This window comes from Microtus oregoni, unplaced genomic scaffold, assembly GCF_018167655.1.
Source record: "Microtus oregoni isolate MIOR12 unplaced genomic scaffold, Mior012 000128F_ref0000496, whole genome shotgun sequence".
Lineage (NCBI taxonomy): Eukaryota > Metazoa > Chordata > Mammalia > Rodentia > Cricetidae > Microtus > Microtus oregoni.
In genome coordinates, this window is record NW_024544771.1 from 1,996,850 (window position 1) to 2,010,777 (window position 13,928).

The 13,928-nt window shown below is 50.2% G+C and overlaps 1 long non-coding RNA gene across 1 annotated transcript; it reads right to left on the reverse strand.

Moving 5' to 3' along the window:
- Window positions 1-821: 821 nt before the first annotated feature.
- LOC121444486 lies at window positions 822-12,995 on the reverse strand. Its single transcript, XR_005973788.1, has 3 exons — window positions 12,955-12,995; window positions 11,734-11,871; window positions 822-1,061 (listed from the first exon to the last, which is right to left on the reverse strand). It is a non-coding gene; the product is annotated as an uncharacterized LOC121444486 (long non-coding RNA).
- Window positions 12,996-13,928: the final 933 nt, after the last annotated feature.

Below are 13,928 nucleotides of genomic sequence, written 5' to 3' on the forward strand. Positions count from 1 at the left end.
CCAGTCCACCGGATAGAAAGGCATCCAAGATATCTCTTGGGGCTGAAAATAAATACACCGCATGCTTTTGAATGCCATCTATAAAGGGTATTGGGTTAATTTCTTAAGAATCTGCTAATCTGTTGATTTTATCTGGGAACTTGTAGCTGCTAACTTTCGTAAAGGCTGTCTAAGTGGATTTCGATAGATTGACCAGCACCCATGGCCAAGGCCAAAAATTAAGCATGTGTTTAGTTTTGAGCTTCTCCATGGCTCAATCTCATTTATGTATTTATTTACAAATGCTGGACCCCTCACAGTATGCAATCTCAGCCCTTTCATCTTTTGCCTTATGAAGAAAAAAAAATCCAGGCTGGGCGGTGGTGGCGCACGCCTTTAATCCCAGCACTCGGGAGGCAGAGGCAGGCAGATCTCTGTGAGTTCAAGGCCAGCCTGGTCTACAAGATCTAGTTCCGGGATGGGCACCAAAGCTACAGAGAGACCCTGTCTCGAAAAACCAAAAAGAAAAAAGAAAAAAATCCACAGCTTTTGTGTTGCCCCTTGACGGCGTATTTCTGTCATTCTCATTTACCCCCATGTAACCCCTAGCAGGTGATGCATCTGTGTCATCAGCTAGACTCTGCAAAGACCAGAGAAACTACAAAGTGTTCCTGTCCCCAGAGCGTCCATAAGCAAGAGAACCGAAGGAGCTCAGTGTCTGTGGAAACAACCGTGGACTCTGAGTGACTCAGCAGGGCAGAAGCATGTCCCTCTTCCAGTCCCTTGTAGACTAAATTAGGGGGAGCCAACTCCACACAGATATTCAGAGCTTTGGGGGATAGTAGACATTTTTCTTCTTTATTTGTTTTTGGTTCAATATTCCCAACGCATGATCCTCCTGCCCCAGCTTCCTCTGTGCTAGGATTACAGATGAGCGCCACAGCTGGCTTCCGTGTTCTTTTCATTGGATCCACAGATACTGGGACGTGAGGACACAGAGGGAGATCGCCAGATTTTGGGACCAATCGCTTCCACCCACAGGCCAGGCGTAGACTGCAGTCCAGAGCCACATCAACCAGCAGCTGTAAGGAAGGCACAGTGCACGTTACCCGATGCCCACGAAGGAAAAGCCGAAGAAAGAGCATGAAGTCACACCATGTGTGAGCACACACCTACCAGGTGTGAACAACACCACTCACATCACATATGAACTCGGCACTCAGCTTGTGTGAGCACACACTCCTACCACATGTGGACATGCTCTCCCCATGTATGAATTCACACCATCCACATGTGAACTGATCATTCACACACTCATCATGTATGAACACTTACTGAACACATATGACCGAACACTCCCACTACTTGGGAGCACACAGTCACACCACATGTAAACATGCCAGTCACAACAGTCTAGCGACTCCGTCCCTACATGGAAAGCCATTATCCTCTGTGATGTTTCAGCTGCCACCCAGCTCTTCACAGCAAAGCCTTCTTGCTTCTCAGAATTGTGAACAAATTTAGCACGCACGTCTTTTAATTTTACCTTTCATCGAGACAGTACAAATTTCAGAGCAGGCAGATAAAATAATTTCTCCACAGTATGAGCGGTGTGTATCTGTGTGTGCGTGCGTGTGTGTATGTGTGCGTGTGTGTGTGTGCATTACCCTAATGGACCAAGCCACTCAGTAATTGAAGCCACACAAGGCAAGCATACAGTCTTCTACAGACCAAATGTCAATATTTAAAATCATTGTCCAGATGTCCAGGCAAAACTATAGCTCAAAGCCACACACTCTATTGCTCTCAGTGCCTTTCTGAAGGAAGGAAGATGAGCAGAGAGTCCGGGGTGGCGGGAGGCAGGTAGAGATCTGTGCAGCATTGCCAGCCGTGGCAAAGACAAAATAAACACAACCAAAGCCTTCAGACACTGGTGCAGAAGTGGTCAGGGGCCCAGTGGGTATCATCTTTGCACAGGGCTGAAACGGAGCAAAGAAGCATCTCAATAGGCTAGCAGGCTTCTGTCGACCTGGTATGCGTGATGGATATTTGATTCACTCGGATGGATATTTGATTCACTCGGTAGAACACAGGTCCCCCCAGCAGGTTTCTCCCAGTCTGAGAGCTAAAGATCCTCCAACACAGCACAAAACTCCAGCTCGGATGACAGCGGCTGAGAGCTAAACCATCCCGGGCCTAGACTGGAAGCAGAGAGTAGGAGGCTTCTCAGACGACTTTAGGAGCTCATCTGACCTCTCCAGTCTGGGTCACCATGATGGTAAGGCAACAGTCACTGAGACAGCAGGCAGGTGCTGTCTATTGGCCATCTCCATAACATGTCGATGGTATCTTCTGGACCAAGGGAGAAGGGGGGCACAGAACAGGTAGGAACTATAATTTTGTTGCCATCTGTTACAAGACCTAGTCACACAGCCCAGCCTTCTCACAGTACCCTATGAGGAGGCCAGTCTTGGAGCAAGAGACAGAGCTCTCCCCCACCCCACCTCCCCCACTTTCTCTCCACAGAGGGGTGCCACAGCAGGAGGGAGGGAAAGCTGACAGAGTAGACAAGGAAACTTTAGAAAACAGTGGCTTGGAAATGTGACCCCATCCAGCTGAGCTCACACAGAAGGTGAGAGAAATGAGAGCTGTTAGGGTCAGAGCCTGGGCCCTGGCAGACCTAACAAGTTAGTCCTGGCCTAGGCCTCAATAGGCCAGTTAAACAGGCAAACAGAGTAAAAGGCAAGAAAGGAAATTTCTTCAGTGTGGCCACATGGGGAAGAACATGGAGACCCATGACCCTGCCCCATGTCCAGCTTCTTCCGTATCCTGCCAGGAACTTAGTTTGAATAGAGGGGAAGAGATATGCAGAACCAAGCAGTCCCGGCCAAGGTGTGGTCCTACCCATCCTCACGTCTACACTCCAGTGTGACAAGTCGTCAAAACTGTGAAACCACTTTCTGAGCCCCAAGATCTACCTCTGAGTGACACCAGGCTTCAGCCTTTGCCTTCCTCCAGCCTGAGACTCCTGGGCAAATTCTAATTTCTGTGGGTACCATTGTTTCAAGAGTCTGACAGCTGAAGGGAGGGGCACAAGTGTCTCTTTAGGACAACTTCATCCTTCTGGTCCCACTGCAGAGCCCTTCCCCTGCATCCTGTTAGACAGCACGCTGGCTTGAACGGGTGCTGCCTGGAACCCTGCTGAGTTCTGAGCTTGGAAGCAGCCAAGGCCTGTCCTATCCACCTGACTGGAAGTGAGACAAAGGCAAGCAATGCTTCTCAGCAGAAACGCCTGTGTCGTCAATAACAAAACAGTCATCTAAGAGTCTGCAAGCTCGGAGCCCACCACCTGCTCTCAGTCTGACCTCCAGCCCATGTCAAAGGTCGGATGCATGATGCCATGTGCCTTAGGAGCAAGAGGAAAGGATATAGTTGAAGACTTTTGTGAAGTGAACATTTTCACAGGGCAACCATGGCCAGACAGCATCCTGTCAAGGGCCAGTGCAAGCAGCTGGGATATCGTGACAGCTTAAATGGCACAGGGTCTGAGCCTTGCTTGTCTATGGCTTGAGTCCCTGGTCCTTCGTCCCTTTCTCAGATCCTAAGTACATTCTGTGTCAGAGGCTGTGGAGAAAAATGTTAGAGAAATAGCCTCAGAAAGAAAACTCATGGCCTTAGGCCTCCTGGGCCCCTGGGACAATATGATCCAGAATCTGTAGTGGCTGGTGTTGGGTGCTGCCTTGACGTGCTCACACCATGAGGGATTATCTTGGTTAAGTTAGCGAGGGAGAAGACTGGGGTCCTGTGGTGGCACTGGTGCCCTGGAAGCCCCCTGGCCTGTCTAAACTGGAGGACATGCACAGAACATCGGGAAGTGTTTGCTGCTCTCTGCTTCTGGGTTCCAGATGATGCACTGTGCCCGGCTCCCTCAGACTCCTGCTGTGACTCCCCTCTCCCCCTCACCCCCCCCCCATGATGGACTGTAATCTGGAGCTATGAGCTGAGTCAATCCTTTCTCCCTTAAATGGCTTTTGTCAGGGCATTTTACCCCAACAACAGGGAAGCAAACTAAGACTCCGAGGAACAAGACCCCTTCCCTTGGGCCACAGGAAGAAGACAGTGCCACCTGTTGAGAGCTCTTCTTCCCACTCCCACAGCCCTCCCTCCACTGCATTGATGGGCTTTTGAAAACTGTCCTAGACTTGGGAAATTGCTTTAAATAGTCATACTTGGTCTGCAGAAGATTGCATGCTTGCCTTGAGTGTCGAGTGTGCTCAGGGACAGAGTGACTGTCTCCTTTTCTGCCCGCGTGGGCAGAATGGAACCTAAGAGCCTTCCAGCATGACAGCAATGACATTCAGATCCTGGACATCAAGATAAGCCCTCCACTATCTGGACTGCAGCAATGCAGCAGAGTGCTGACTTCCAGCTAGCCAGTGTGGACTGGCTGTCAAATCCGGGGCTCCAGTGAGCCTTCTGTGCCTGCCAGGAGCCTTGAGTAGTACAAGGTGGTCTCCAGCTCATCAGCCTTGGGAACGTGGACCCTTTGCCAGCACCTCCCCAGAAAGGCTAATGTTCTGACAGTCACTTCCCTCGCTGTGATGGCACCTAGAGGGGCAATGACAAGCAGAGGGACCACAGGGTCCAAGATCAGGGCCTGGAATCTGCCCCTATGTGAGCATGGCGTTATCTCCAGTGTCCTAGGAGCCTCATCTGTAGAGCATCTTCATGGTAAAGTCCAGACCAACATGACTAAGCACCTGTTGCTCCTTCCCTGACTTGCTTTGGGACCTGCTACTAAAGCTGCCTAGTCTGGGAGAGTGGTTCACTACACTTCTGTGAAAGGGTGGGCCTGGCTCTCAAGGGTGCTATCTCAATAGGCCAATCTTTACCCCCTGCCCCCAGATCTGGGATAGGTATGGAGAAAGCCAGGGTGGTAAGGACAACAGAAGAGGAAGAAAGAAAGACGGAGGGGTAAGACGGCAGCTGCTTGGAGAATGAAGTTTGGGGAGAAAGTATTTCAGGCAGTCAAAGGGAATGTCACAAACCTCCGGCCTCAAAGCCATTCACTTCCCTTCCCAGCCAAAGCTCTGACCAGGCCTACAAGGAAAGAACATTCGGTTCAAATACTGAGCTGCCGGCATGACCCTAAAAAAAGATGCCAGCTGTTGGCAACAGGACTACTCAGAAAGCAAGGCTGGCCTGGGACAGAAACGGAGCCCTGTGCTACAGAGATGGAAACTGGTGGGAGTAAGGTGGGCTCCTGTGTGCCCAGGGTTTTGAGACAATGGCCAATGCGACCCCAGGCAGCAAGCTGATAGAGGTAAGCCACGCCCTGGGAGCAGAGCGCTGCAGAAGGCAGGCATACAGAGGGCAGACTTTCCTGTGCCCCTCCCAGAAAGTCTGTATTGAAAATCACATTTTCATTTTCCTGCATTTTGACTTTGCCTAGTCCCAGCAAGAGTCCTGGGGTCACATGGGTAGGTTAGTATCTTCTCCCTTCTTAGAGCAGGAGGCTCCAGCCTCCACACTGAAGAGACCGGTCCCTCCGCAGACCCATCGGGTCACGTGGTTAGAGAGGAAGAGATTCTGAGTGGGAGAGAGAGTCTCAAGAAGAAGGAATTCCTCAGCAGCTGAAAATGGCCGTGGAGTGGAGGAGACCTGGCTAAGAATAAGCTGAGCTGCCTGCTGTGTGGGCACACACCTTCTCATTGGCATGCAAAAGAGGAGGTTGTTGGAGGGTGAAGAGAAACTAGGGAACTGGGGATCACGTCCTTGCTGTCTGTGACCTGGCCACGCCCCCACCCCCACCCCAGGATGTCATAGGACTGTCTCGGGATGAATGCATTTCCTCTAGACACTACTGTCTGCCAACATAACCTAAATCCCCAATGCTCTGGCCAAACCCAAGCCCCATGGAAGATGTCCCTGCTGTCACCTACTGATGCTGAAGACTTGCTCAGGTGGTGTCAGCTGGTTGTTTAGACATTTCCTCCCCCAACACGCTTGCCTGTTCACTCAGTGAAGTGCTGGCCCTGCTCTCCACCAGGTCTGAAGCGGAACACTGCAAGAAGGAGGTCAGGGTCAGGAGACTTGAGTCACATAAACCCAAACCTTTCAACACCTGGGCCCTTGGTAGACAGACCAAGTTCAAACTCTCAGAGCACAGTCATGGAAACCCTTTCCCTGGGTGTGGGTCACCATGAACGTCTCATGACAGCATCTCTGCTGACTGCCCAAAGCTCCGGGATGAGAATGGCAAAGCAGGCAAAAGTACTCCCTTCAAGTTTTAAAATCCCAACTGTTTTCCAATCTGTTCGTAAGTGTCAAGGAAAAAAAGTCATAAACTTCCTTTAATTTCGGGTATCTGATTCAAAGTAGGGATTTAGCATCTCTACCCACACAAGGCTAGGGAGATGGTGCGGCAGGCAGGACAATGCAGGAGTTCTATAGGTAGGCAATGAAGCAAAGCTCAGGAGATCGTCTGGTGGGCAGGACTGTGCAGGAGTTCCGTAGGTAGGCAGTGAAGCATGCTGGAAGTGGAGCTGAATGACCTTCCAGTCTCACCTCAGAGGGTGATAACTCTCCTCTGGGGTGCTTTGTGCATCCCAAGTTCAGGGTAGTCATCCCTCCTCAAACCACAGGGGAAGGTATGTGCAGGGTCTGCGTGCCTTTGAGAAGGTTCTGGGATTATGATGGGCACCAGGATGCAGCTTTGAGTCCTTGCTCGGCACGATCATTTGGCCACACCCTTAGAGCTGCCGTTCATGGGGACCCAGAGAAGTTCTGAAGGTTCGCCTTGCCTTGGTTGCTAATGCTGATGGCACCTGTCAGTTCAAAGGAAAACACCAGCTACTCCATGAGAACCAGGGAACCAGGGCAATCCTCCCCCTGGACCAGTAACTATTCCTTGAGGATGTAGGTCTGCGTGGCAAGGGCTCTGGTGACTGCCTTCCCCACACAGCCCTCTCTTGCTATATATTCAGCCCACTGTTTCTGCAGGTCCACATCTACGACCTCAGCAGAAGGTGGGTTGAAATCACTGGGGGAAGAGAAGGGTGTATCAGTATTGACCATGCACAGATCTTTCCCCTTGTTCTGCCCTAGACTACATGACAGGATTAGTGTGTTCTAGGCATTAGGTGTTATATGTTATCTAGAGATGCAATGGTTGGGTCTGAGCCCTCATGAACCAATCACATTTCAGAAGCCCATCAGATGACAATCAGCCTTTGACACATGGTTTATGGGAATGGTGGATTCATCCAGGGATTCATAGGCATCATCCATGGGGGAAAGTTTAGGAGGCAGGCCTCGTTAGAGGAAGTAGGTCAGTGAGGGCCTGCCTTTGAAGAAAGTACTTGTTCCTGGCCCTTTCTTGGTGTGTCTATCTCTCCATTGACATGAGCTGAGTGGCTGTGTTCTCACGTACTATATCATGATGTTCCTCCTCCCCACAGACAAAGCCCCAGCGACAGAAGCAGCCAAGCATAGAAGAAGAAGTCACACCAACAACAGAGTCAGAATACAAGACCTCAGAATCAGCCAAAATAAGCCTGGTCTTCCTAAACCCTCGCTCTCGGACATTCAGCCAAGCAAAGGACCACAGCACAACCCAGCTGCTGGTGAACCGTACGAAAACCAGATCATCCAAGGCCACTTGGATTGTCTCTCCCCAGTCGTTCAGCAACAACTGATTCCTCCTGCCCCTGCAGAGGACGCTGGGTGGCCCCTGCACCACTTCTCAGAGCTGCAGCTCTGGGGTTGTTTTCTAAAAAGAGGCTGTCTGTTGTCAATGAGGTGTCACCTGAAAGCTGACCACAGCCACTTTCCCACACTCCTCCTTCCCAGAACAAACAGTAACAAACGGGGAGGGGGAAGGGATCCTGTCCCAGGCTGTGGAGAGGAAGCCCTGGCCTCCTGAGCTCCGTTACACGTGTTTCTCCTATTTAGAGCATGCCAATGAATAATGGAAAGAGAACAGGGTGGAGCCTTGAGGGAGGTAAGGTGGGGCCCAGGATTTCTCAGTGGATAATGGTGGGATTTGGATCGTGCAGCTTTTACAGAACACCACGATGCTGGAAAGTCGGTTGCTATTTTGGGACGTGGCTTTGTGGCCTGGCCCTCACTGTGAAGAACTATTTATATGCCTTGTGAATATAATTCCAAAGCCTTGCCCAAGAACATTCTGGGCTTTGTTTCCCATTTGTTAGCATTTGATCAAAGGCTACTTCACCCGTGAGTTTGAAAACCCAGAGTGGAGATTCCGCTTTAGGTCCCATCTGGGCAAAGTTTGCCCATAGAAGCAAATCTATTTGTTTTCTTGCTTTGATGCTGGTACACTTGGAATTTCTGGTGCTGATTTCACATGAGGGAAAAGATTTCACCCATCTTTCCCTTCTGGAAATGGAGGCAAAAGTCAAACAGAAAAGGCTTGACAGTCTTCACTTGTCTTGGACAGCAAGACATAGAATTCAAGAAGTTATATAATGTAGCACTATATTTTAGCTTAAAGATTGTGTGTATGTGTGCTTATGGGAGGAATCACATGTATTTGAGGATATATATATGCTCACATACATGTGAGACCAGAAGCAACTTCCAGCATCGTTTCTCAGGTGTCAGGTGCCTTCTTTACCAGAAAGGATCTCTCACTGGCTGTAACCTTCCCTGTAGGATAGACTAGCTGGCAAGGAAGTCTGCAGGAATCCACCTGTCTCCACCTGGGATTCCAAGCATGGGACATCATGCCTGACTTCTTTGCATGAGTTCTGGAGAATGAACTCAGGTCTCTGTGTCTGTGTGATAAACACTTTAACAGCTGAGTTGTCTCCCCAGGCCTGGAACATATTTTCTAAAATTCTTAGTACTAGCACTTCAAAGCAAAAGGAACATAAAAATAAATAAAAGAGATAGGCAGTGCACAGCTGTGAACGACTTGACTGTTACCTGGGTCTCACGCTAGAGTTAAGGCGTCAGAGACGATGTCTACACACCATGACCTCGTCCATGAGTACCATTGATCAGGCCTAATTATGAAGGAAATGGGACAGAGGTGGTTTCTTGTGCCTACAAAAATCACTGTCCTGGGGCTGAAGAGATGGTTCAACTGTTAAAAGCACTTGCTGCTCTTAATGAGAGCCTGGGTTCAATTCCCAACAACTACATTGAGTAGCTTACAACTATCTGTGATATATAATAACCTCTTCTGGCCTCCCCAGGTCCCTGCACTCATGTGCACATACCCAAAACACAAACACATACCCATATGTATATTTAAAAATAATAAAAGTCATACCCACTCTGGACTCTCCCAGATGTCCCTGACTCTGGCTATGCTCTCCCACGTATCTATAGTAAACCTTCTCCTCCACCACAAGATGATAATAACTATATTAATAATAACAATGAAAAGAAAAAGCCATAATCCTAGTAACAAACTACCATCTGAAGCTCAGGCAAACACCTTCTGCTCACAGAACATTGTTTGGAGTACAGACCTCTCAATTCCAGGAACTGGATGACCCCCAAGTGAGTATCTCAGGCCCTTTTCCAGACACAATTGGCATTTGCCATCATGTGAGTTAGCTGAGGGAGAGAGATGGGAGGACCACAATGGGTACCTGGAAGCCCTGGGATCCAACAACACTTCCGATGCTGAAAGGCCTTGGACAAGCTGCCTACAGCCCCATACCTCAGCAGCTCATCTATCAGGACCTCCAGGAAGCCATTTGGTGCATATTAGTAGGCATGAATTCCGAGGCAGTGGGAAGACAGAGGCTTCTCACCCTGGTTCTCACCAGGGTCACAGCCATCAGTGGCACTTTCACGATGTCAACTTGATGGATTCGGTGCTCTGGGATTCCAGAAAAAGAGATAATTGAAAAACCAGAGCAGACAACACACAGAGACAGCACCAAGTCCAAATGCCAGGGCCTTCGGCAAGACCCCAGGAATGTGTGCTTGCTGACATCGTCCCTACTGTTCGTCATTGCCTCCCTCAGCAAACAGATGTTTGGCAGTAATTATCCACCATAGCCTCAGAGCACAGCACCCACAAAAGACGTGCAGCCACGATGGCGGGAGTAGCTGTCAGTACCCACAGTTCATACCTTCCCCCTTTTACATTTATAGGTGGGAGAATTGAATCCAGGGCATAAACTGCATGCCCAGGTCACATCTGACCGGGACCTTCTCACTAGAAGGCTTTGTGGACAGGTCAGCTTTGTCTACAGTGAATTCCTGGTACGGGTTACCTGCTGAGCCAACAGGGCTATGCTTAGCTCTCAGTTCAAAGTCAGGATTACCGGCCCCAAGCATGGAAGAGGATGGTGCATTATGGTGTGGAGGCAGGAGGAGCAAATGGTTTCATTTCAAACTGGAGCAAAGATCAGGGTCCCACACACCCCAATGGCCTAAAGACCTCCCTATAGACCCAATCCCTTTCTCTCTCTCTCTCTCTCTCTCTCTCTCTCTCTCTCTCTCTCATGTGTGTGTGCGTGTGCGTGTGTGTGTGTGTGTGTGTTTATTCCTCTGCCTCTTGAGTGCTGGAATTAAAGGTACACACCACCATGTCCAGCTGTCCCTCCTCCTAGGTCCTCTGCATTTCCAGCCAACCACCTTAAGAGCCTTTACACACTGACACTAAATATCCCAAGCAGAGCAGTGTGATTCCACAGATCTGCTCTTCCTGCCATGGAAATTTCCTACCATGCAATTCCTTGCCTCTCAGCTTGAAATCTGGAAGGCCAGTGGACTGGAGACAAGAAGTCAAGAGATGCCATCACAGGCCGTGGTATCCCATCTCTCTGCCTGCGAAACCTCAGGCAGATAGCCTCGGTTTCTTCCTTTGCAGGGTGGGGCCGTGACACATGAGTTGAGTGATGGGGGGTTCACACTTGTGAACAGTTCACACATGAAGCAACCGCCCTCAGCAGTTAGTTTGCCTTCATCTGGAAACCTGATGGGACTGGACGGAAGTAGCCATGGCAGCAGAAAGACCCACAAAGAAACAAGAGCAGGACAGACCACACAGCACAGTGCTGCACGCTGGGGCTACCATCACAAAGACCCACAGACTAGACAGCAAGACCCTGAAAATGGGTTTCGAGAGGCCTAGGTCGGAAACCAAGGTGTCAGCGGGACTATGGTGTCCGGAAGTGACCAGGTAATACACGCTCTAGCCTCTCCCTGGCCTGTGACTGGTGGCCAGTCCATTGGCTGGCCCACAGATAGAAACCTTCAGCCTCTTCATATCTTCACACATCCCTTCTTCCCTTTTCTTTCCTCAAGAGAACAGTATCCACTGCATCAGGCACCACCCTCGGGACCTCACCATGACTACACTCCCTAGGCTCCTACTTCCACGTAAGGTCACACTCATTGACACTAGGGCTGAGGTGTAAATGTGTCCAACCTGCCCCTAGGGCAACATGGGTCTGAGGGTGGCTATGAATGTGGCCACAAACATTTGTAGACAGTGAGTTCATGCCATAGTATCAAAAGACTGGACAGCCCTGGACTAGGACATCAACCCATCTTTAGGGGAAGCACAGCTCAAACTGTAATAGGCAGCCCTGCTGGTGGTGACTTGTCATTGAGCTGACTGACTTCAAGGCCCTCTGGCTGCCAGAGGGTCCACGGAGTCCCTCGAGGGGTGAAAAATGCCTGGGATACAACAGTTTCTATTGGGTACTTTCCCAGTGCTGTAAGAAAACACCCAGTGAAAGCAATTTAAAGATTTGTTTGACTCACGGTTCAAGGTTACAGTCCATGACGGAGGGGGAGCATGACAACAGGATCGTGAGGTAGCTGGTCACAGGGCATCCAGTCAGGAAGCAGAGAGAAGGCTACTGCTTGGCTCTCCTTCCCCTTTTCCTTCTGTCTGGAATCCTAGGCCACGAAATGATGCGGTCAACATTTGGGATGGGTCTCCCTGCCTCAGTAAGTCAAATCTAGAAACTCCCTCAGACACTCAGGTTTGTCTCTATAGTGACTCTAGATCCTGCTAAGGTGACAGTATTAACCACCACACAGTGTCGTTCATTCCAAAGGGTCCCTCAGTCTTACCCCATCCACTCTAGGCTGAAGGGAAGCCCTTCCAAGGCCCCTTCACCTGTCAGGTGAAGGCCCTGGGCTGTTCCAAACTCTCCCAGGGAACAGGTGAGCTATGGAGACATGAAGGAGCCACTTCTCATGATTGTGACCTGAACTTCCTTTTTAGGTCAGGGGGCATCTCTGAGAAACCCACAATGGACAGTGGACAAGGCTGCCTGCCTGAGGTCTTGACTGGGAAACAAGGGTCGAAACTCCAGATATCCACTGTGGCATTGATCTCCATCCGCCCCACTCCTCCCCCCATCCCTGGGTCCCCACTTCATCAGACAGAAACTCTCTGAAGACCTGGGAGCAAAGACCCTATGCAAGTGGCTGGCCTGGCCTTTCCGTGCCATGGATGCATCTGAACTCAGCACAACCAGCTAGAAGCAAGGGCTCTGTTCTCCTCAGCCCCTAGGCCCTTCCAGGGTGTGACGCTCAATCTTCACTATTGCCATGCTGAACTTAGAATCACCATAGAGACAAATCTCTAGGCATGTACCTGAGGGGCTTTCTTGATCTGTTTTACTGAGATGGAAAAACTCATGCCCCTCCTTTTGAAACCATGTAATATTCCCCAGGTGCCTATCAGTCGTCTTCCCATACCCTCTTCTGCCCAGACCATCCAATGACCTGGCCTAGCACCAACTGCGCACAAAACGCTGTGGATGCCTGAGATGGGGACTACTGGGGCAGCACAGCAAGGCATATCTGCTCTGATGAACACCCCAGGTACCATGTCTGCTGCTCTTCCGGTCCCACCCGTAGTGTAGGAATAGGACAACTTCCTTGAACTGACCCCCTGAGATGGTCAGTCTTCAAACACTGTGCTCTTCTGAAATATGGACACTCTTGGGAGTAACTTTCATCTTCACGTACCTGACTCCATCAACCTGCGCTGCATTTGATGTGACCTCTGCCCCTGTTTTCACAATCTTTGCCTCTGTTTCTTTCTGTTTTGCACTCATTTATTACAAACAAGGATATCGATGTCCTAATCGGTTGTGGTTCACAGAAATGGCAGACCTTTCCCCCAGTTCTTCCTTGGCCATTTCACCTTGTGTCCTGATGCCTAGGTCTTTGTACAGGTCATTTGTCAGTCCTTCCAGATGTGCTTTTCTACTTTCTGGTCTTGGCTAAAGGTCAGCTGCTCACCTCAGTCCCATAGTCAAAGCCTAAGGTTGTACCTGAGGGAGTCGGAGCATCACGAACGCTCTGCTTGTTTGTCTGTGTTCCTATGTGTCAAACCCAGCTTTCCTCCCATGCTAGGCAAAGTGCCCTCTCAGGTAGGTCCCCAGCTACCCAAAGCTTCCTGCCCTTCTGGAAGCAACTGTCCCCTGGCAAGGCTGCAATCCCCGTGGCACCTGGCTGCAGACCTGGCCTTTCCTCCTTCCTGTTCTGGATCCCCAGCTCCAGGAAGACCGCCATTTGAGTCCAAAGGTTCCTGGGAATGGCTCTCTTATTTTTGGCAGGTTGCTGAGTTTTCTAAAAAGAAATTGGCTGTGTTGGCCTGGGGTTGCACTGGTGGCCACAGGTATCTGTGTACCCTGCTGAGCAGAGTGTTCCCCAGTGTCTATAGAAAAAGCTGAGGAGTCTCTTGGGGGTACTGAGATGCCCTCACCACCACATGTGTGTAGGAATCTTGGTGAGGCAAGCTAAAGGATAAGCCATGTAGATCAATGCCCCTGGCCAGAGCCAACGGCACAGGCAAGCAGACCAAGAAAGTGTGTCCGCATAGGAAAAAGTGGCCAGATCCCGCTCCCACTGACCTCCTTGAATGACAGCTTCCAAGGCTTCTGGGAGTCTCCACTCAAGGCTGCACTAGGAGCTGCCTGAGGCCAATGGGCAAAGTG